General features: G+C 45.3%; 1 protein-coding gene, 1 long non-coding RNA gene and 1 pseudogene across 2 annotated transcripts in view; 1 reads left to right on the top strand and 2 right to left on the bottom strand.

Annotated features, from left to right (window-relative positions):
* FADS1 (fatty acid desaturase 1) overlaps positions 1-24,224 on the top strand; it is a 107,031-nt gene that overhangs the window by 35,197 nt on the left and 47,610 nt on the right. The gene's annotated exons all lie outside the window — the stretch shown is intronic.
* LOC139180784 (uncharacterized) overlaps positions 1-24,224 on the bottom strand; it is a 63,119-nt gene that overhangs the window by 5,126 nt on the left and 33,769 nt on the right. The gene's annotated exons all lie outside the window — the stretch shown is intronic.
* On the bottom strand, positions 446-1,772 carry LOC109554371 (transmembrane protein 183 pseudogene; annotated as a pseudogene).

The following is a 24,224-nucleotide window of genomic DNA, read 5'->3' as shown; positions in this document are numbered from 1 at the left end:
TTTAATTTCATGGCTGCAGTCACCATCTGCAGTGATTTTGGAGCCCAAGAAAATAAAATCTGTCAGTCTTTCCATTGTTCCCCCATCTATTTGCCATGAAGTGATGGGACCGGATGCCACGATCTTAGTTTTTTGAATTTTTTTTTTAAGGTTCTGAAAACCCTGTCACCTGCTTTATTTCTAGATAAGGGTAAAGGGAAACAAGGAAATATTCACTTGAATTTGAGGGACAGCTAAACTGAAAGCAATAGTAGCAACAATTTTAGGCCTCTAAGGTTACTCTGATCCATAAAGGAATGTTTACATTTCCTTGTTTGGAGATTTAAAAGTTTAATTTTCCCCTAAAGCAAGATCATCCACTTTAGCTGGGATAAAAGAACAAAGAACAACAAACTCAGTGGCACCAAATGGGGTTAACACAGAAAATAGGGCCAGGTTTCTCCTTTCAAATGCAAAAGTTTACATTAAAATACATTTATAAATATTAGTTGTTTTTCCTCGTGATTCAGTCCTTCTCCTTCTTCTATCAGGAGCCCCCAAAACCTAAACAGTATGTGCATTACTGACTAGATATACAATCCAGCTGCCCCTTCCAAACTGGAATCTGATTACAAATGGACTGGCCTAGCTCAGGGCTGCCCTCAGTGACAGGAAGCACTATCAATGCTCTCAGGGAAAACGGATACTGAGGATGCCACCAGTCAAAAAGTTGAACGTTGTGCACTGGGTCCAGGATGACTTGCACACCCTATTCCCGGCACAGTTTCTGACCACCATGGACAGGATAATCTTGGAACACCAGTCTCACTCAATGATGCTGCATGTCCGTGTCCACATTGATAGTAAACAGGGTAAATATCATTCCCATGACAATTAGAATAAAGATGAAATTGAAGGTGCTGCTCTGCAGTAGGCAGCGGTCCTGGTCTGGGTTGTTATGAACATCTTCGTACTGAATGGGAGGCTACAGTCCTCCCATACACTTGCTCTTTAATCTTGGGGACTATTTTTTGAACTTGAATTTGAATTCCCACATTGGTTCCTGTCTGTTCCCAACAATCTTTCTGCACCAGAAAAGTAAGCATTTGGAATTCTTTAATGTGCTAGAAGTGCTTTCTGGAATGGCTGGATTCTTGGAGATTCGCACAGCAAATGGCTTATATATATCATACAGAGATCGGATCACACATGCCTGAAGACAGTGCATGCAGCTTCTCTGTTGACTCAGGTCGCAGGTGCAAAGGCAGAGAGGCCTCCAGTGTGTAGTGTCTTCCGTACAACCTCGTCCAAAAGGTCACAGTGCGAGTGACAGTCCAGGCATTCTTACAAATCAGGGAAAAATTCACAATGTTCTCAGGACGGATACAGGAGGCCAGCAGTAGCCAAATATCCATGGGATACTCTTCTCCTCCAGTCCCATCCAGGTCTTCTCTTGTGCCTCTTGCTCTTCTTTTTTCTGGAGATAGTCTCTCATGGATGCTTTCCTCCTGGGCATCAGTCTCACCACTGCAATTTATGATGTCACAGGGCTCACCAGCTCCAGAAAGAGATTCCACTCCAAGAACCTGGGAGGCTTCCTACTGAACAGCTTTGGCAACAGCTTTCTTGACCCTTCCAGACCTCATGACGGCCGGATCCGAGTTGGCATAGTTCACCACAGTCACTCTGCTTGAGCAGGCATCTTGGGCCCAGAACTTGAGTCGCTTCCCTGTCTTGGGCATGGTGACAGTGTTGGGGCGAGACTGGGTTAGAGGGCCAGGACCCCAGGCCATGTTTCAGGCCAGAGAGCGGGATCTGTCAGCCTAGGGCCAACTCTGGCCGGTTCTGCTGCCATCCCACTCCCGAATGTTGAGTTTTAAGCCAACTTTTCCACCCTTCTCTTTCATCTTCATCAAGAGGCTCTTTAGTTCTTCTTTACTTTCTGCCATAAGGGTGGTGTCGTCTGCCTATCTGAGGTTATTGGTATTTCTCCTGGCAATCTTGATTTCAGCTTGTGCGTCATCCAGCCTGGCATTTTACATGATGTACTCTGCGTAGAAGTTAAATAAACAGAGTGATGATATACAGCTTTGATATACTCCTTTCCCAATTTGGAACCAGTACGTTGTTCCATATCCAGTTCTAACTATTGCTTCTTGTCCTACATTCTGGTTTCACAGGAGGCAGGTATGGTGGTCTGGTATTTCCATCTCTGGAAGAACTTTCCACACTTTGCTGTGATCCACACAAAGGCTTTAGTGTAGTCAGTGAAGCAGATTTTTTTTTAACCAGCTGAGCCACAACTGAAGCCCCGAAATAGATATTTTTCTGGAATTTTCTTGCTTTTTCTATGATCCAAAGGATGTTAGCAATTTGATCTCTGGTTCCTCTGCCTTTTCTAAATCCAGCTGGAACATCTGGAAGTTTTCAGTTCACATACTGTTGAAGCCTTGCTTAGAGAATTTTGAGCGTTGCTTTGCTAGAGTGTGAGATGAGTGACATTATGCAGTAGTTTGAACATTCTTTGGCATTGCCTTTCTTTGGGATTGGAATGAAAACTGATCTTTTCCAGTTCCCTGACCAGCGACCTTGGGAGTACCTATTTGCTTGCTCTGCCTGCAGCTTTGCATTTCAAGTCACAGGAAACAGTCCAGATCTCCATAGCTGCTTCAGCAGAATCAAGCACCACTGGCCTTGTTGAGACCATCAGCAGGCACCTCGGAAGCAGGAATTTATTTAGGTTGTGCTGGGTCTTAGTTGTGGATCAAAGGATCTTATTGAATGCAGGATATAGTTCCCCGACCAGGGTTAGACACCAGGCCTCCTGCATTGGGAGTGTGGAGTCTTACCCACTGGACCAGCGGGGAAGTCCTTCTGGAGTTTATCTTGTAAAGTAAGGAGGAAGCCTGTTGGCCTGGCTGACCCACAAGTGATTGTAAAAATCAGGTGGGAATCAGAGGAAGAGTGTTGCACAGTGTGAAGCCTGATCCAGATGGCTGGGAACACAATGCCCTCCACGCTGGCTTGTTGACAGTCACCTTCTATCCACCCCTGCCTGGCTCCTCTGCCAGTCCTCCTGGGCCTTAGCTCCTGCTGGCCCACCACCCAGAGCATTGGGCGCACTGGGGAAATAGGGAAGGGGTGGAGCAAGACCCCCAAACCTAATATGTACAACAGAGCTTGAGCTTTCTTCTAGCTCCGCTGCTTCTTTTAAAAATGTATTTATTTTATTTTTTGGTGGGGGGGGGGTCTTCTTCCTGCATGTAGGCTTTCTCTAATTGGGGCAAGCAGGGACTGCTCATCCTTGTGGTGTGTGGGCTTCTCGTTTCGGTGTGTTGCAGAGCACAGGCTCTAGGTGCACGGACTGCAGCAGTTGCCGTTTGCGGACCCTAGAGCACAGGCTCAGTATTTGTGGGGCACAGCTTAGTCGCTCCTCAGCATGTGGGATCTTCCCAGACCAGGGATGGAACCCGTGTCCCTTGCATTGCAAGGCTGATTCTTAACTCCTGGACCACCAGGGAAGCCCCAGGTCTGCTGCTTCTGTGTCTTCTCTAATTCCATTGGGGAGCCACAAGAACCAGGACATTGTGCTAGTAGATTCTGAGGTCATAGCTCACTTTTCCCTCCATGGGAGCAGCAGGAAGTGAGCTGAGCAGAGAGTCATAGATTTTCAGATGACTCCCCAAGATGAAGAGTTCGCAAGGAAGGAACCCTGCAAGATGTGGCTTCAAGCCCTGGGTCGGGAAGATCCCTTGGAGAAGGAAATGGCAACCCACTCCAGTATTCTTGCCTGGGAAATCCCATGGACAGAGGAGTCTGGCAGGTTATAGTCCATGGGGTCTTAAAAAGTCAAACAGGACTTAGCAACAAAGCAACAACAACAGAATATGTAAAATCTTGTGCAGCCATCACCTCCATCTAATTCCAAAACAATTTCATCATCTCAAAAGGAAACCCCATACCCATCAAGCAGTCACTCCCTGGTCCCCTTCGTCTCAGGGCCTGGCAACCGCCAGCCTGCTTTCTGTCTCTGTGAATTTTCCTTTCTGGCCATTTCATATAAACAGAATCGCACAATATGTGCCCTTATGGGTCTGGCTTCTTTTACTCAGCATGATGCTATTGAGGTTCATCGGTCTGGCGGTGTGTGTCAGTGCTCCACTCCTTTATATGGCTGAACACTAGCTCATCGTGTGGATATCCTGTATCCTGTCCTCCATTCATGGACATTTGAGCTGTTTCCACCTTTTGTTGCTCTGAACATTCATGGACAAGTATTTGTTTGAATACCTATTCTCAGTTTTGGGGTGCATATACCTAAGACTGAATTACTAGGTCACATGGGAATTCTGTGGAGAAGGCAATGGCACCCCACTCCAGTACTCTTGCCTGGAAACTCCCATGGACGGAGGAGCCTGGTAGGCTGCAATCCATGGGGTTGCTAAAAGTCACACACAACTGAGCGGCTTCACTTTCACTTTTCACTTTCATGCATTGGAGAAGGAAATGGCAACCCACTCCAGTGTTCTTGCCTGGAGAATCCCAAGGACGGGGGAGCCTGGTGGGCTGCGGTCTATGGGGTTGCACAGAGTCAGACACGACTGAAGTGACTTAGCAGCAGCAGCAGCAGCATGGGAATTCTGGGCTTCCCTGGTGGCTCAGACAATAAAGAATCTTCCTGCAATGCACGAGACCTGGGTTTGATCCCTGGGTCGGGAAGATCACTTGGAAAAGGGAATGGCAACCCACTCCAGTATTATTGCTTGGAGGATTCCATGGACAGAGGAGCCTGGTGAGCTACAGTCCATGGGGTCAGAAAGAGTTGGACATGATTGAGCAACTAACACTGTACTATAACCCTATGGGAATTCTATGTTTAACTTTTTTTTTTCATTTTATTGAAGTATAGTTCATTTACAATGTTGTGTTAGTTTCAGGTGTATAGCAAAGTGATTCAGTTACACACACACATATTCTTTTTCAGATTCTTTTCCTTTATAAGTTATTAAATAAGAGAAGTGAAAGGCAAAGGATAAAAGGAAAGATATGTCCATCTAAATGCAGAGTTCCAAAGAATATTAAGGAGAGATAAGAAAGCCTTCCTCGGTGATCAATGCAAAGAAATAGAGGAAAACAATAGGAGGGGAAAGACTAGAGATCCCTTTAAGAAAATTAGAGATACCAAGGGAACATTTCAGGCAAAGATGGGCTCAGTAAAGGACAGAAATGGTATGGACCTGACAGAAGCAGAAGATATTAAGAAAAGGTAGCAAGAATACACAGAAAAACTATTAAAAAAAAAAAAAAAGATCTTAATGACCTAGATAACCATGATGGTGTGATCACTCACCTAGAGCCAGACATCGTGGAGTGGGAAGTCAAGTGGGCCTTAGGAAGCATCACTACGAACAAAGCTAGCAGAGGTGATGGAATTCCAGCTGAGCTATTTCAAATCTTAAAAGATGATGCTGTTAAAGTGCTACACTCACTCAACATGCCAGCAAATTTGGAAAACTCAGTAGTGGCCACAGGACTGGAAAAGGTCAGTTTTCATTCCAATCCCAAAGAAAGGCAATGCCAAAGTTTAAACTACCTCACAATTGCACCCATTTCACCCACTAGCAAAGTAATGCTCAAAATTCTCCAAGCTAAGCTTCAACAATACGTGAACCAAGAACTTCCAGATGTTCCAGCTGGATTTAGGAAAGGCAGAGGAACCAGAGATCAAATTGCCAACATCAAAGGTCAACAAAGGTCACTGGGGTTCAGCAGAGCAACACAGAGGGCAGCAAAATAATGCCAGAGAAACAGACAGTCTTTGACCTGAGATAACCCAGGCTTATCTTAGATCCCTTCAAGGAACCCTGCCGCTGAGCCTTTGGCCCCGCCCTCAGCTGGCACAGAAAGTGCCAGCCTGGAAAGAGCACCACAGGTCCCCACTGTTTGCTTGTCTGAATGTTACCGAAGTCTACCTTGTAGCACAAAAGGGATCAGAGGAGAGGTCAGGGGTTCATTTGGTCAGAGGCTCCAGGTCCCACAGATATAGGGCCTACCTCCCTTCAGCTGTGGGGCACAGAGCCTCTGGGGAAGAATGTTCACCCTCCCCCAACCCTGTCTTGTGCTGGCCCTCAGTCAGACTTGAGTTCAGTGAGGGGGTCTCTGGCAACCACACCCGGGCACTAATTTGCTATGTGACCTCAAGCAAGCCTTTTCTTTTCGAACCTCTAGGTCCTTATCTGAGTGATCAGTTCTCCAAGATTTCTGTCATGCTCCTGGTCAACATTTCAGGGCAGTGAGCCCTGGGCCATCCGCCAGACTTGGACACCTGGGAAGTAGGTCAGCATCCCACATCCTGGGGGAGTGTGGTACCCATGCCCAGGCACTCACAACTCTGCCTTTTCCTGCGGGACCACCATGGTAGCAGAGCAGACATATTACCGATGGCCCAGAGGACCCAAACCAGGTAGATGTGGCCAGTGTTGTCTGGGCATCTGGCCTCAAGGCCTGGGCTACCACCCCAATACGCAGAGGTCTCCTCCAGAGGCTTTATGATTAGCACAGGCAGGGGGTCTATAGCCCCTGGGTCCACATGCAGGGGCAGCCGGCCAACAGACACCTTCACAACATTGTCCCATCACAATTCTATGAGAGGTTTTACTGTATCTATTTTGATCACGTGGAGAAATAGCGATGAAAAGTATGAACTAAGCAGCGTGAGATCACACAGCTAGTGCTTGGTAGCCCTACATCTAAGGCTTAGCTCTTCATCTCCTGTCAGTGCTTCTGATCTATGCTGGTGACTGACAACACCTGTACTTGCACCCCTGCCAGACGCTGCACTGAGAATCAAGAGCTTGCTTCTGGAGATGCTGATTCAAGCGCACAGGTGTCTGGGGGCCTGGGTTTAATCTCTGGTTGAGGAGCTAAGATTCCACAGCTGGCGTGGTGCAGCCAAAAAAAAAAAAGAGGTGGAACTTGGAGAAAAGGGGACTTCAGTGGGGTCCTGGCGCCAGCATTCCACGTTCCTGAGTACATTTCTTAACCTCTGAGGGTCTGAGTTTTCATCTACAAATAAAGATAATAATAAACACTTGTGGAATTGGTGACTGAAAGGGGACATGCTTGCCTGCACTAATTCCTAACCTCTCTGATCCCACCTGGACTCTGGGCTGCCCCAGGCCTCCTGGGCTTAGGCTGTGCTGCAGCCATCTGCTCTGTGCCTGGGAAGCGGGGTGACAATGAGGCCCCAAAGGGAGGGACTTTCCTGGCTGGGCAGCCCTCAGCCAGTGCCACTGGACTGATCACCCCTTCACTCTGACCGTACACAACTGCTGAGGCCTAATACAATATTTTTTGTTTACAGAGCCAGGTTTACGCTTTCTGACGAGCAAAGATTAGGTGATTCTCTAAGTCACTCCAGGTAATACACCAGAGTGAGTCCCGTTAACCTACTGTACTCAGCAGCAAACCGTGGTTCCAGGGGGAAGTGTCACCAAGAAGCCATTGGCAGGTCTGGGGCTTATTGATTTCCACCCTTTCTGGCTGCTTTTGTTTGTGTAGAGGGGTTGTGCTTCTGCTGGGAGACTGTGTTGCCCTGGAAGCCATCAAGCCGATGACTGTAAGAAAAATGGTCTCTAAACCATTTCCAGTCTGATTCCAGTGATGCTATGGTGGGTCTGTTGCATAAAGTGCTCCCTAGGCTTCCAGTGCAGCAGAAAGAAGGTGGCATCCCTGACAGAGCCCGAGGGCTACAAGGGCTGCGGGGCGCTGAGCCGGCAAGCATCTCCCCACCTGACTCTGCGGGACTGCTGCCCCCTCCACCTCCTGGCTCTGATTTGCCGGCTCTGGTGGCACCATGAGCTGAGCGCCTCAGGAGTCCCGCTGTCACCCAGGCTGCTGATTTGTCCTTTGGCTTCCTGCTCATTAGGGCTGAGTCCCCAAAACTCAAAGTCCTTCTAGAGGTCGGAAGAGACCCTGACCTGAGCTGAGCGAGCCTATCCGCAGCTCGGATGATGTGAACTTCTTCGCCTACATTAAGTCACTCATTAAGCTGCGGGGCCAGGACCAGATAAACAGCCAGGGAGGTCAGTGAAAGGCCAACCTTGGAAACACCTGCATAGCCTTGCTCCAGGCTGTGGGAATTGAGCAAGATGACCTCTCCCCAGTCTTGGGGTTCTTAAGGTCATTCTCTGACTGTCGCCCTTTCCAGAGAGAAATGACCTTGTCAGGCACACGTGCTTCTCACCATGTCACAAATATTCTTACAGTGCCTTCTGGGGCCTCAGCATTCATGGCCAGGACAAATGCCTACAAAGCCTTCCCTTAAGAGACAAATCATGAGCCAGCAAATCGATTCCTAGATGGAATATACAAGAGACACGAGTGCAGATGCCCATGAGAAAAACACAAGAATGATCAGGGTAGCTTTACAGCTTTACTCACAGTAGCGCAAACTGGAAGCACACCGAAGGTCCAGCAACAGTGGAAAGGATGAAGAAATTGTGCTGTAATCACACAGCCAGTTGCATACATGTGTGCCCGGGTGCTTCAGTCATGTCCAACTCTTTTCGACCCTAGGACTGTAGCCCACCAGGCCCTTCTGTCCACGGGATTCTCAAGGCAACAATGCTGCCATGGGTTGCCATGCCCTCTCCAGGGGATCTTCCCGACCTAGGGATTGAACCCAATCACCTGCATTGCAGGTGGATTCTTTATCGCTGAGCCACCAGGGAAGCCCACAGCAGGCTACTACTGAGCAATTAAAAAGAACAAGCTCCTGCTACTTCCAGGAACTTGAGGGGACCTCACGGGCATATGATGACTAAAAGAAGGCAGACATGAAATACTACATTCTCTGTGATTTCATCTTAGATGAAGTTCAAGAACAGGAAAAACTAATAGCCGGTGATACAGGTCAGAACAGTGATTACCTTTGGGTAGAGATAGTGCTTGGAAAGGAGCTTAAGGAAATTCCAGGGTGTTGGGAAAGCTCCTTGTCTGTGTGGTAGTTACAGAAGTGTGTATATGTGTATGTGTGTATGTGTGTGAATTGTTCAAGTTGTATACTTAAGATTTGTGCATTACTCATGAAAAGATGCTCTCGGAGAAGGCAATGGCACCCCACTCCAGCACTCTTGCCTGGAAAATCCCATGGACGGAGGAGCCTGGAAGGCTGCAGTCCACGGGGTCGCTGAGGGTCGGACATGACTGAGCGACTTCACTTTCACTTTTCATTTTCACGCATTGGAGAAGGAAATGGCAACCCACTCCAGTGTTCTTGCCTGGAGAATCCCAGGGATGGGGGAGCCTGGTGGGCTGCCATCTATGGGGTCGCACAGAGTCGGACACGACTGAATCGACTTAGCAGCAGCAGCATGAAAAGATGCTCAGCATTGCTAGTTATTGTTGTTTAGTTACTAAGTTGGGTCTGAGTCTTTGCGACCCCATGCACTGCAGCCCGTGAGGCTCCCCAGTCCTTCACTATCTCCCAGAGTTTGCTCAAACTCATGTCCACTGAGTCTGTGAGGCTATCTAACCATCTCATCCTCTGCCACCCTCTTCTCCCGGCTTCAGTCTTTCCCAGCATCAGGGTCTTTTCCAGTGAGATGGCTCTTCACATCAGGTGGCCAAAGTATTGGAGCTTCAGCTTCAGCATCAGTCCTTCCAGCGAATATTCAGAGTTTATTTCCTTTTAGGATTGACTGGTTTGATCTCCTTCAGGATCAAGGAACTCTCAAGAGTCTTCTCCAATACCACAGTTCAAAAACATCCAACTTTCACATCCATACATGACTATTGGAAAAACGTACCTTTGACTATGCAGACCTTTGTCTCTGCTTTTTAATATGCTGTCTAGGTTTGTCATAGCTTTCCTTCCCAGGAGCAAGTGTCTTTTAATTTTGTGGCTGCAGTCACCATCTGCAGTGATTTTGGAGCCCCCAAAATAGACTCTGTTACTGCTTCCACTGCTTCCCATCTATTTGCCATGAAATGATTGAAGAGGATGCTATGATATTATTGACAGCTTTTTTTTATGCTGAATTTTAAGCCAACTTTTTCAGTCGTCTCTTTTACCCTCATCAAGAAACTCTAAGTTCCTCTTCACTTCCTGCCATTAGGGTGGTATCATGTGCCTGTCTTAGGTTGTTGATATTTCTCCTGGCAATCTTGATTCCAGCTTGTGATTCATCTAGCCCAGCATTTCACGTGATGTACTCTGCATATAAGGGCTTCCCTAGTGGCTCAGTCAGTAAAGAATCTGCCTGCAATGCTGGAGATGCAGGTTCGATCCCTGGTCGGGAAGATCCCCTGTAGAAGAGCATGACAACCCACTCCAGTATTCTTGCCCAGAGAATTCCATGGATAGAGAAGCCTGGTGGGCTACAGTCCATGGGGTCACAAAGGGTCAGACATGACAGAACCGACTGAGTACCCATGCATGCACCCTGCACATAAGTTAAATAAGCAGGGTGTCAATACACAGCCTTGTTGTACTCCTTTTCCAATTTTGAACCAGTCTGTTGTTCTATGGAAGTTTTTAACTATTGATTCTTGACCTGCATACAAGTTTCTCAGGAAACTGGTAAGGTGGTCTGCTATTCCCATCTCTTTAAGGATTTTCCACAGTTTGTTGTGATCCACACAGTCAAGGCTTTAGCGTAGTCAGTGCAGCCAAAGTATGTTTTCTGGAATTCCCTTGCTTTCTCCATGATCCAATGAATGTTGGTAATTTGATCTCTGGTTCTTCTACCTTTTCTAAATCCAGCTTGTACATCTGGAAGTACACGGTTCATGTCTTGCTGAGGCTAGCTTGAAGGATTTTGAACATTACCTTACTAGCTTGTGAAATTAGCACAATTGTGTAAGAGTTGGAATATTCTTTGGCATTGCCCTTCTTTAGGATTGGAATGAAAACCAACCTTTTCCAGTTCTGTGGCCATTGTTGCATTTTCCAAATGTGCCAACATATTGAGAGCAGCACTTTAACAGCATCATCTTTTACGATTTGAAATAGCTCAGCTGTTAAATGCAGTGAGGAGCCTGGCGGGCTACTGTCCATGGGGTCACAAAGAGTCAGACATGACTGAGCAACTATCTATCACTACACTATAAATGCAGTAAATCTTATCTCACAGGAATATGAAGATACAATCAGACATATACAATAAAAACAAAAAACACTTGACCATCTGTGAAGTACTATACACAATATAAGGGACTTATGATTACTTATGATTACTGCTATTTCCACCTTTTTGTGTAAGTAGTGCTGGGCTTTGGTGCTCTTGCTGCTGTTTGTCTCTTTGGCTGTCAGGACTGATGAGGAATAGTGTGAGCATTTCCTATGTGCCAAACACGATGTTAAATCCTTTATACCCATTATCCATTTTAATCTTCAGAGTAATCCTACAAGGACTAATAAAGACATCAAGACTCAGAGAGATTAAGTAGCTTGCCCAAGGTCCCAAGTTTGTAAGCAGAGTTGGAATTTGTCTGCTTCTGTAGCCCAAGTGCTTTCCACCAAATTGCACTCCTTGACTAGGGTAGTGTCTAAATGCTAAATGGTAAAACCTAAAATCATTCAGTCATTCATTTACGCAACAGCTGTTGAGTGCCCACTCATGCCATGATCAACAGGAACAAGGCAGCCAAAGTCAGCAGATGGAGCAGTCCTCCTGGAAGAGCTGCTCTGGGGACCTTGGTTTGCTGTCAAGTTTACTAAGTTCAAGTGTACATATTGCATATGTATATATATATATACACATGTATATGTAAATGAATCACTGCTGTACAGTAGAAATTAACACATCATAAATCAACTGTACTTCAAGAAAATAAATTTGAAAAATACTTGTACATTTTACTGTATGTGTGTTATACCTCAATTTTAAAAAATAAATGGCTAAATATATTCAAAATCTGTCCTATGAGATACATACTCTGACTCTCCTTCCCACCAGTGGAAGCACCGCAGAAGTTCTTCTTCTATTTGTCAACTGGATGCTGAGTTGGCCGGTTCCATAAACGATTCTTCCGAGATTTTTCTCTGAAGCAGGTGATGCTCTGACAAAAGCTACTCTTTCTCTTGCCTTCAGTCCCTTTAGCCTCTGTCTGCCGGTATAAAGTGTCAAGGAAAAAAGAAGGGGAAGATGGGACCTGAGACATGGGAAGGCTCCATGAAAGGAAGATTTGAGCAGGGCTATGGCAGAAAAAAGTTCTGGCAGGATGTCTGCTACACTGCTAACTCTAGAACCGCAAGGAGGACATTTCACATTTCACTCCACGTATTTCTACAAAAGTGGCTTCCCAGGTGGCTCAGGGGTAAACTATCTGCCTGCCAATGCAGAGACGCAGGAGACTCGGGTTTGATCCCTGGGTCAGAAGATCCCCAGGAGGAGGAAATGGCAACCCACTCCAGTGTTCTTGCCTGGGAAATCCCATGAACAGAGGAGCCTGGAGATGGGATCACAAAGAGTAGGACACGACTGAGCGACGGAGCATGCACCCTATTTCTACAGTGGCTGAAGTTTTAAAATGAACACGAATTATCTCTGCATTTAAAAGTAATAAGAGTACATAATTACACAACGTTCTCAGCTGGTCAATAATGAAGGTGCAGGTGTTTTGTCTGAGATGACACCACTGCCCCCACAGCAGGCCAGGGCTGGTCATCAGACCCTCACTCGGGTCTCACTCTTTGGAACTTGTTTTGTACAGGACCTGGCCTGGAATCACAGCTGAGTGCTCTTGGTTGCTAAGGACTTCATTTGTTTTTCTTACTCAGATTTTCTTGGGCGAAGGCCAGTGCATCTTGCAAGATACATAATATATTAATCAGCTTGGACTGCCATAACAAAATACCATAGGCAGTGTGGCTTAGACAGCAGAAATGTGTTTTCTCACAGTTCTGGAGATGAGAGGTCTGTGGTCGGGATGCTACATGATGGGTTTCTGGTGAGAGATCTCTTCCTGGTTTGCAGACAGCGCCACCTCCTTGCTGTGTGCCTTCAAGGCATTTCCTTGGTGCGTGTGCATGGAGAGAGGGAAAGCAAGCTCTCAGGTGTCTCTTCTGAAAAGGGCACAATTCTCATCAGACCACCAATTGACCAATTACCTCCCCAAAGCCCCATCTCCAAATACTATAACAATGGGGGTTGGGGCTTCAACATATGAATTTAGGGAGATGGGGGACAAAGATATTCAGTCTATAACACACAATTATTTCTCCCTGATGCATAATGTGATTTTGAATCCCTTTTCCATCTTGAACTTTTTTTTTGGCTGTTTTAATTTAATCAACAAATATTTATAGGGCACTTACAGTCTTCTGAGCTCTTGAACAAAAAAGACCAAGATCCCTGCCCTCGTGGATTCTTTTGTAATGTGCAAGGGTCCTATGCCTCAGTCCTCAGTCCTCCTTCTCTTGTTTGACTCTACTTTTGTTGCAGAGAAGAAGCCAATTCTGATTCCATGTTGGAAATTGTTTCATCAATTCTTTGGCACTCAGTCGTGTCCAACTCTTTGTGACCCCATGGACTGTAGCCTGCCAAATTCCTCCACCCATGGGATTTTCCAGGCAAGAATACTGGAATGGGTTGCCATTTCCTTCTCCAGGGGATCGTCCTGACTCAGGGATCAAACCCTGGTCTCCTGCACCGCAGGCAGACTCCTTACTCTCTGAGCCACCAGGGAAGCCCTCTGTAAACTAAAATGCCGTTGTTCGGCTCATAGAGATATATTCTGACCCTGCCCACCTATGAATAGCTACAACAAAAAGAAGAGATTAATACATCCCTTCCAAAGGCCAGCCATTTCCTTTGGAGATGTTTTGGGAGACTGAAGACCCTTTCACTTTACTTCCCCACTGCCTCTCCCTCCCTATTCTGTCCTTTGATTTTAATTCCTCATTGCTTCTCTCTCTCTGACTCTATAAAAGAACCTGGCATCCAGACTCTGACAAGATGGTTACTCTGAAACATTAGTCTGCCATCTTCTCAGTCAGCCAGCTTTCCGAGTAAGGTCGTATTCCTTGCCTCAATACCTCGTCTCTCTGATTCATTTGCCTGTCCTGTGGTGAGCAGAGCAAGCTTGGACTCAGTAACACTTTCACTCTCTTGTTGATCTTATCCAGTCTTGTGACTTCAGATAATATCTTTAGTACCAAGAGTTTTATCTTTGTGTTTCCAGCCCTAGGTATCTCTCCCAGCTTCAGACTTGTTGAATCACCTGCCTACCCAGCATCACTCAGTTGTCTTATCTACAGTGGATTCTGTGAGATGCAGCCTATATTTTCCCCCTTCAGGTTCCAGGCACTCATTTCCCCAGCTAACTCCTTCCTCAGGAGCTGAAGGAAGCTGTCTAACCCAAGGTTAGGCCCTCTCCATGGGGCAGCATGAATCTAGTGGCTGGTTGAGGCCATAAGACAGAGGTCCAGACCTCTTGCTTCAACTTAAGTCAACTCTGAGGAGTTCTACCAGTTCAAGTACATAGTATGCAGCCATTAACAATGCTGACTGAGTTCTTTTCTATCCTTTCTAGAAGGAGGACTGGAAATTATTTACATTCACAAGAACTGGACAATAGCTTAGGGGATGGTTTTGCCCCTGGGCTATGTTAATTCTATTTCTTCTGTCCTGTGTATGTGTATGTGTGTGTGCTCACTCAGTCACGTCTCTTTTTCGACCCCATGGACTGTAGCCTGCCAGTCTCTTCCCTTCATGGGATTTTCCCAGCAAGAATACTGGAGTGGGTTGCCACTTCCTCCTCCAGTGGATCCTCCCAACCCAGGATCAAACCCCCATTTTCTGAGTCTCCTGCACTGGCAAGCAGATTTTTTTTTTTTTTTAATTTTTTTTTTTACCACTGAGCCAGCTGGGAAGCCTTCTTCTGTCCTAGGATAGACTGAAAGGATTTGAACCATTGGACATTCTGCAGAATATTTCATGGATCCACTACATCAGTGAACAAATGTGGAAAGTATTTTGGAAGCCTTGACCAGACATATTTGTTTCAAAGGATGGGAGATAAATCCTATGAAGAGTAAAAGCCCAACTGAAAATGTGTCCAATAAAAACCGGCATGCAGATGTTTATAGCAGCTTTATTCATAATTTCCAAAACTTGGAAGCATCTAGCATGTCCTTCTACAGATGAATGGATAAACATCCAGACATGGAATATTGTTCAGCAATAAAGCTAAATGCCAGCAAATTTGGAAAACTCAGCAGTGGCCACAGGACTGGAAAAGGTCAGTTTTCATTCCAATCCCAAAGAAAGGCAATGCCAAAAAATGCTCAAACTACCACACAGTTGCACTCATCTCACACACTAGTAAAGTTATGTTCAAAATTCTCCAAGCCAGTCTTCAGCAATATGTGAACCGTGAACTTCCTGATGTTCAAGCTGGTTTTAGAAAAGGCAGAGGAACCAGAGATCAAATTGCCAACATATGCTGGATCATCAAAAAAGCAAGAGAGTTCCAGAAAAACATCTATGTCTGCTTTATTGACTATGCCAAAGCCTTTGACTGTGTGGATCACAATAAACTGTAGAAAATTCTGAAAGAGATGGGAATACCAGACCACCTGACCTGCCTCTTGAGAAACCTGTATGCAGGTCAGGAAGCAACAGTTGAAACTGGACATGGAACAACAGACTGGTTCCAAATAGGAAAAGGAGTACGTCAAGGCTGTATATTGTCACCCTGTTTATTTAACTTCTATGCAGAGTACATCATGAGACATGCTAGGCTGGAGGAAGCACAAGCTGAAATCAAGATTGCCGGGAGAAATATCAGTCACCTCATATATGCAAATGACACCACCCTTATGGCAGAAAGTGAAGAGGAACTAAAAAGCCTCTTGATGAGAGTGAAAGTGGAGAGTGAAAAAGTTGGCTTAAAGCTCAACATTCAGAAAACGAAGATCATGGCATCTGGTCCCACCATTTCATGGGAAATAGATGGGGAAACAGAGGAAACAGTGTCAGACTTTATTTTTGGGGGCTCCAAAATCACTGCAGATGGTGATTGCAGCCATGAAATTAAAAGATGCTTACTCCTTGGAAGGAAAGTTATGACCAACCTAGATAGCATATTGAAAAGCAGAGACATTACTTGGCCAACAAAGGTCTGTCTAGTCAAGGCTATGGTTTTTCCAGTGGTCAGGTATGGGTGTGAGAGTTGGACTGTGAAGAAAGCTGAGCGCCAAAGAATTGATGCTTTTGAACTGTGGTGTTGGAGAACACTCTTGACAGTCTCTTGGACTGCAAGGAGATCCAACCAGTCCATCCTAAAGGAGATCAGTCCTGGGATTTCTTTGGAAGGAATGATGCTAAAGCTGAAACTCCAATACTTTGGCTACCTCATGCGAAGAGTTGACTCATTGGAGAAGACTCTGATGCTGGGAGGGATTGGGGGCAGGAGGAGAAGGGGACGGCAGAGGATGAGATGGCTGGATGGCATCACCGACTCGATGGACGTAAGTTTGAGTGAACTCCGGGAGTTGGTGATGGACAGGGAGGCCTGGCGTGCTGTGATTCATGGGGTCACAAAGAGTCGGACATGACTGAGCGAGTGAACTGAACTGAAAGAAAAATGAGATACAAGGCATGGAGGAAGCTTAAATGTATTTTACTAAGTGAAAGAAGGCAATTGGAAAGGCTACACAGTGTGTGATTCCAATTTGATGGCATTCTGGCAAAGGCAAAACTATGGAGACAGTAAAAAATCAGTAATTTCCAGGGCCTATGGAGAAGGCAGGAATAAATAGGCAGAACACAGAGGATTTTAAGGCAGTGAAGCTATTCTGTCCGATACTATAAGGGTACCTGTCATTACATGTTGTCCAAACCCATAGAATGCATATCACCAAGAGGGGACCTAATGTAAACTATGGCCTCTGAGTGATGGTGTGGTATTAAAGTAGGTTCATGGATCATAGCAATTGTATCCCTCTGATTGGGCACGTTGATAATGGGGGAAGCTATGCATGTGTGGGGTAGGGGTCATATGGGAAATTTCTGTAACTTTTGCTTAATTTTGCTGTGAACCTAAAACTTAACTAAAAAATAAAGTTTAGGGACTTCCCTGGTGGTCAAGTGGTTAAGAATCTGCCCTCCAATGCAGGGGACGTGGGTTTGATCTCTGTCTGGGGAACTAAGATCCCTCATTTTGCTGAGTAACTAAGCCCTTGAGCTGAAATTAGAGAGGCTGTGAGCTGCATCTACTGAGACCACATGCTCTAGAGCCCGTGCTCCCCAACTGGAGAAGCCTGCTCACCACAAGAGAAGCCCATGTGCCACAATGAAGAGCCTGTGTACTGCAATGAAGACTGAGTGGAACCAAAATAAATAAAACAGTGTATTTTGGGGGGAAGTTCCCTGGTAGCCTAGTGATTAGGATTCCAGGTCTTTGCTGCCTTGGCCCGGGTTCAATCCCTGGTTGGGAAACTGAGATCCCACAAGGAATGAGGTGTGGCCCCCCAAAAGTTCATTTTTAAAAAAACAAGGCCCACTGCATTGGGTTTCGTTGGTGGCTCAGATGGTAAAGAACCTGCCTGCGATGCAGGAGACCTAGATTCAATCCCTGGGTCAGGAAGATCCCCTGGAGGAGGAAATGGCAACCCATTCCAGTATTCTTGCTTGGAGAATCCCATGGACAAAGAAGCTTGTCCATGGCAGCTACAGCCCATGGAGTCGCAAAGAGTAGGACACAACTGAGCAACTAACATTTTCCACTGCATCAGTGAAATTTTTAGGGATTCTAGGGCAATTTAGGACATTTTTTTTTTCCAAGTAAAGGACAAAGAAAAGGACAAATTATACTCTCCATTAAGAAGGAAGCAAAATACCAGGGAGTGTTAGGGGAAACCCTGACTGAAACCACTCTCCCTGACCAGGAAAGGTGGCAGCCACTTGCACGAGCTATCATACTACAGAAGGTTCTCTTCAGGAATGTGGAACTAGTAGGCTGCCACCAACTGGAAGAATTCAGGAAAGGCCAAAGGGAGAAAGGAGAGGCCAGTCCTTATGTCCATATGGCCTATCAACCTCCCAGAATTCTTTTTGCTGGAATCCATCTTGGGTGAACAAATACGTGGGCTACCAGGAAGGCCCCTGTGTCAGAGCGATTGGTCAGAGACAACCTGGAAATGTACCCCATCGTCTAAAACCTAAGACTGAGCCACATGGCACAGCAGTCCTCCTGGTTCCCTTAACCTCCTGCTCTCCGCCCACGTGTCCCTTCCCAATAAAGTCTCCTGCTTGTCAGCACATGTGTCTCCTCAAACAACTCACTTCCCAGTATTAGACAACAGCCCCCTCTTGGGCCCTGGAAGGGGGCTCCCTTGCTGCAGCAGTAGGACTCTGCAGGTTCTGTAAGCTGCAGAGTCTGCACTCTGACCCATCTACTGATGACATAGGAAGATGGCTAGTTTTGATGGGGTTTAGTAGAGGGAAATATTTCTGCAGTAGATCCAGGCTGAAGGGAGAGAAGCAGTATTTAACTCATGGGTAGTAGTGAATGGCTTGGCTAGTTGGTCATGGGGTCTGGGGTGGAAATATTGGAAGATCAGGGACAAAGAGGTCGGGGGAAGAAGCATGTGTGAAAGCCTGCGATGGTAAGCAAGGGGTGCAAATATCTGTATCTCATGTCATCCCCCTCCAGAGTGCATCCATGGTGTAGGAGATGTCAGACACTCAAGGGGTCAGAACGACTCAGCTGGGTGATGTGAGGCGTCTCCTTCACCAGTCCTTCCAGGTTTAATGCAGTTGTGCATGCACAGCGTAGCCATGCTAGCCAAGATGGAGCATGCCGCGGGGCTCCACCTGTGGCCTCATCTTTCACTCTCCACTGCCATGGCTGAATATCCAACCTGCCGGCAGAGACTGTCGTGTGCTGGAGCCAGTCTGTACTAGCGTGGAAGAGTCAACTGTTCACTTCTCAGGACTTTGCTGTGTCAGTTGACATCATGTTGGTTGCTTGAAATTGCTATGGTGGGAGTGTTTGCAACATAGAGATCTTCAGATGCTATACAATTCAGAGTTCTCACTTGCTCAGAGATCAGGTTGTTAGTTATCAGCATACTGCTGAATAGAGGACAGAACTGAGCCCCTGCTATGGTGCTACACCAATAAGCCCCTTGTTGGCAAGTTGATTACATTGGATGTTTTTCTCCTGAAAAAGTGTTAGTCACTCAGTCATGTCCAACTCTTTGTGATCCCACAGACTGCAGCCTGCCAGGCTCCTCTGTCCATGAAATTCTCCAGGCAAGAATACTGGAGGGTAAGCAATTTATCTTGATTGTAATTGACACATACTGGAGACTTTCCTGCCCATGGGGCCACATCCAGCAACGTTATCTGACGACTTACAGGTTCAAGCCACTGCCACAAGACTCTACAGCATCTAGCACAGGACTAAGGAATATACATTAGAGCAAAGGAGCACTCGCCACATGACCATGGAATCCACTGGCCCTATCACATAGAGTAGCACCTAGAAGTCAGTAGCCTGAAGGAGTGACTGAGCAGACTTTTGAAGGTACAACCAAGTTGCTACTTGTAAGCAACACCTTACAAGAATGGGGTGCCATCGGCCAAGAGGCAATATAAACTCTAAATTAATGACCTTTATAAGGTGCTATGTTCCCAAAAGGTAGAATTACAGGAGTCGAAGAATCGGGGTAGAAGTGAGAGGCCCTGCTTAACCGCCAGTGACTCAACTTGGGGAATTTATGCATCCAAATCCTGCAGCTATGAGGAATGTGGGTTTAGATCCTGGTTTCCAGAAGCAGAGTTGCCAGCAGGAGACTTAACTAGAGTCTCATTAAGCTGTAAAGCTATGGTGTGTTCCTGATCACTTTGGGATCCTTATGCCCACAGATAAGCAAGAAAAGAGTCACCATCCTGGCAGGGGGTAACTACCTCCATATATCACAGAGAGACAGGACTTTTGTTATACAATAAAGGCAGCGAAAATGTGTTCGGCACCTAGATAATCCACAGAGGGCATCTTTTATAATCCCTTGCCCAATTTTCTGGGTAGGCTTTATTGAGGTAAACCTTATATACATATTGAGGCTTCCCAGCTGGTGCTAGTGGTAAAGAACCTGTCTGCCAATGCAGACATAAGAGACACAGGTTTGATTCTTGGATTGGGAAGATCCCCTTGAGGAGGACATAGCAACCGACTCCAGTATTCTTGCCTGGAGACTCCCATGGACAGAGGAGCCTAATGGGTTACCTTTGATTTGTCTAAGGAAGATCTAAAGCTCAAGTGAAGCCCCGTTTGTTTCTTTTCACTGCTGAGTAGTATTCCACTGTGTAGATAGATCACAATTAGCTTCTCCATTCACCAGTGGCTGTGTGTTTGTATTGTTTCCAGTTTTTGCCTCTTATGAACACTATGTACAAGCCTTTGTTGTTGTTGTTCAGTCACTAAGTCATGTCTGACTTTTTGCAACCTCATGGACTGCAGCACATCAAGCTTCCTTGTCATTCACCATCTTCCAGAGTTTGCTCAAACTCATGTCCATTGAGTCGGTGGTACCATCCAATCATTTAATTCTCTGTTGCTCCCCCTGCCCTCAATCTTTCCCAGCATCAGGGCCTTTTCCAGTGAGTCAGTTCTTTGCATCAAGTGGCCAAAGTATTGGAGCTTCAGCTTCAGCATCAGTCCTTCCAATGAACATTCAGGGTTGATTTCCTTTAGGATTGCCTGGTTTGACCTCCTTGCTGTCCAAGGGACTCTCAAGAGTCTTCTCCCACACCACAGTTCAAAATCATCAATTCTTTGGCACTCAGTTTTCTTTATGGTCTCTCTCGTCCATATATGACTACAGAAAAAACCATAGCTTTGACTAGACAGACCTTTGTCAGCAAAATGATGTCTCTGCTTTTTATACACTATTTAGGTTTGTCAAAGTTTTTCTTCCAAGCAGCAAGTGTCTTTTAATTTCATACAAGTCTTTGTATGAACTTTCTCTTTTGGGAAAATGCCCAGGAGTGGATTTTCTGGGTCATATAGTAAATCTATGCTTAACTTTTGAAGAACCTCTTGTTTTCTGAAGTGCTGGGACCATTTTGCACTCCCACTAGCAGTGCAAGAGGGTTTCAGTTGCTCCATATTCCTGTCAATGCTTGGTATTCTCAATATTTTCAATTTTAATCATTCAGGTGGGTGCAGTGGCATCTCATTGTTTTAATTTGCATTTCCCCAATGACTAATGATATTTACTCTTCATCAAATATATATGATTCATATAGATAATTTTTGGTGAAGGTCTTATTTGCCACTTATATGTGGCTTCTCTGGTGGCTCAAACAGTAAAGAATCCATCTGCAACACGGGAGACCTGGGTTCAATCCCTGGGTCAGGAAGATCCCCTGGAGAAGGGAGTGAACCCACTCCAGTACTCTTGCCTGGAGAATTCTATGGACAGAGAAGCCTGGCAGGCTACAGTCCTTGGGGTCACAAAGAATTGGACATGACTGAGCAACTTCACATCCACTTTTCACTTTCATGCATTGGAGAGGGAAATGGCAGCCCACTCCAGTGTTCTTGCCTGGAGAATCCCAGGGACGGGGGAGCCTGGTGGGCTGCCATCTCTGGGGTCGCACAGAGTCGGACACGACTGAAGCGACTTAGCAGCAGCGGAGCGACTTTCACTTTTCATTTGTTCTTTGGTGAAGTGTCTATTGGAATATTTTGCCCTCTTTCCTTAGGTTGTTATCTTCCTATAAATGAGTTGTAAGAGTTCTTTACTATTATGTATACAAATCCTTTGATGAATGTATGTCTCACAAATATTTTCTCTCAGTCTGTGTCTTGACATCTCATTTTATTTTTGGTGTCATTTGAAGAGAAAACATTTATAACTTTAAACCAATCCAATTGATAAATTTTTTCTTTTAGGGTTCATGCCATTTTGTGTAGTCAAAAAATCTATTCCTATCTCAAAGTCTCTTAGATTTTCTCCTATGTTTGTTCAATTCTTACACTTGGATTAATGATTCTTTTACAGTTTGTTTATATATGTGTGTGTGATCTTCCCTGGTGGCTCAGATGGTAAAGAATCTGCCTGCAATGTGGGAGACGTGGGTTGGATCCCTGGGTCAGGAAGATTCTCTGGCGGAGGAAATGGTCACCCACTTTAGTACTCTTGCCTGGAGAATTCCATAGACAGAGGAGCCTGGCGGGCTACAGTCCATGAGGTTACAAAAGAGTCAGACGTGACCTAGTGACTAAACAACAATAGTTTATGTATACAAATGAAAGTGTTTCCTCATCTTCTATTTTCTGGAAGATTTTGTGTAGAATTGGCATTGTTTTTTCCTTAGATGTGAGGTAGAATTTACTAGTAAAGCCATTTATGCCCAGAGTTATTTTATGGGACAGCTTAAAAAAAAAAAGTCTATACTTTATCCAGATCCTTCGGTTTTAAGGTAACATCCCTTTTATGTTCCAGAATCTTCGATATCATGTTACATTCTGGCATCCCTTCTCCTTAGGCTCTTCTTGGCTGTAACAGTTTCTCAGACTTTCCTTATTTTGATGACCTTGACAGTTTTGAGAAGTACTGATCAGATATTTTGTAAAACATCCCTCACATGAGATTTATCTGGTGTTTTTCCCATGATTGGTCTAGTGGTTTTCTCCACTTTCTTCAATTTCAGTATGAATTTGGTAATAAGGAGTTCATGATCTGAGCCACAGTCAGCTCCCAGTCTTGTTTTGGCTGACTGTATAGAGCTTCTCCATCTTTGGCTGTAAAGAATACCATTCAGGTATGACCTAAATCAAATCCCTTATGACTATACAGTGGAAGTGAGAAATAGATTTAAGGGACTAGATCTGACAGACAGAGTGCTGATGAACTATGGCTGAAGGTTCATGACATTGTACAGGAGACAGGAATCAAGACCATCCCCAAGAAAAAGAAATGCAAAAAACCAAAATGGCTGTCTGAGGAGGCCTTACAAATAGCTCTGAAAAGAAGGGAAGCAGAAAGCAAAGGAGAAAAGGAAAGATATACCCATTTGAATGCAGAGTTCCAAAGAATAACAAGGAGAGATAAGAAAGCCTTCCTCAGTGACCAATGCAAAGAAATAGAGGAAAACAACAGAATGGGAAAGACTAGAGATCTCTTCAAGAAAATTAGAGATACCAAGGTAATATTTCATGCAAAGATGGGCTCGATAAAGGACAGAAATGGTATGGACCTAACAGAAGCAGAAGATATTAAGAAGAGGTGGCAAGAATACACAGAAGAACTGTACAAAAAAGATCTTCACGACCAAGATAACCACGATAGTGTGATCACTCACCTAGAGCCAGACATCCTGGAATGTGAAGTCAAGTGGGCCTTAGAAAGCATCACTATGAACAAAGCTAGTGGAGGTGATGGAATTCCAGTTGAGCTGTTTCAAATCCTGAAAGATGATGCTGTGAAAGTGCCGCACTCAATATGGCAGGAAATTTGGAAAACTCAGCAGTGGCCACGGGACTGGAAAAGGTCAGTTTTCATTCCAATCCCAAAGAAAGGCAATGCCAAAGAATGCTCAAATTACCGCACAATTGCACTCATCTCACACGCTAGTATAGTAATGCTCAAAATTCTCCAAGCCAGGCTTCAGCAATACGTGAACCGTGAACTTCCAGATGTTCAAGCTGGTTTTAGAAAAGGCAGAGGAACAAGAGATCAAATTGCCAACATATGCTGGATCATCAAAAAAGCAAGAGAGTTCCAGAAAAACATCTATGTCTGCTTTATTGACTATGCCAAAGCCTTTGATTGTGTGGATCACAATAAATTGTAGAAAATTCTGAAAGAGATGGGAATACCAGACCACCTGACCTGCCTCTTGAGAAACCTGTATGCAGGTCAGGAAGCAATAGTTAGAACTGGACATGGAATAACAGACTGGTTCCAAGTAGGAAAAGGAGTACGTCAAGGCTGTATACTGTCACCCTGTTTATTTAACTTCTATGCAGAGTACATCATGAGACATGCTAGGCTGGAGGAAGCACAAGCTGAAATCAAGATTGCCAGGAAAAATATCAATAACCTCAGATATGCAGATGATACCACCCTTATGGCAGAAAGTAAAGAGGAACTAAAGAGCCTCTTGATGAAAGTGAAAGTGGAGAGTGAAAAGGTTGGCTTAAAGCTCAACATTCAGAAAACTAAGACCATGGCATCTGGTCCCATCACTTCATGGGAAATAGATGGGGAAACAGTGGGAACA

This window comes from Bos indicus, chromosome 29 (genome assembly GCF_029378745.1).
Source record: "Bos indicus isolate NIAB-ARS_2022 breed Sahiwal x Tharparkar chromosome 29, NIAB-ARS_B.indTharparkar_mat_pri_1.0, whole genome shotgun sequence".
NCBI lineage: Eukaryota > Metazoa > Chordata > Mammalia > Artiodactyla > Bovidae > Bos > Bos indicus.
This window is presented reverse-complemented; position numbering and strand designations above follow the sequence as displayed.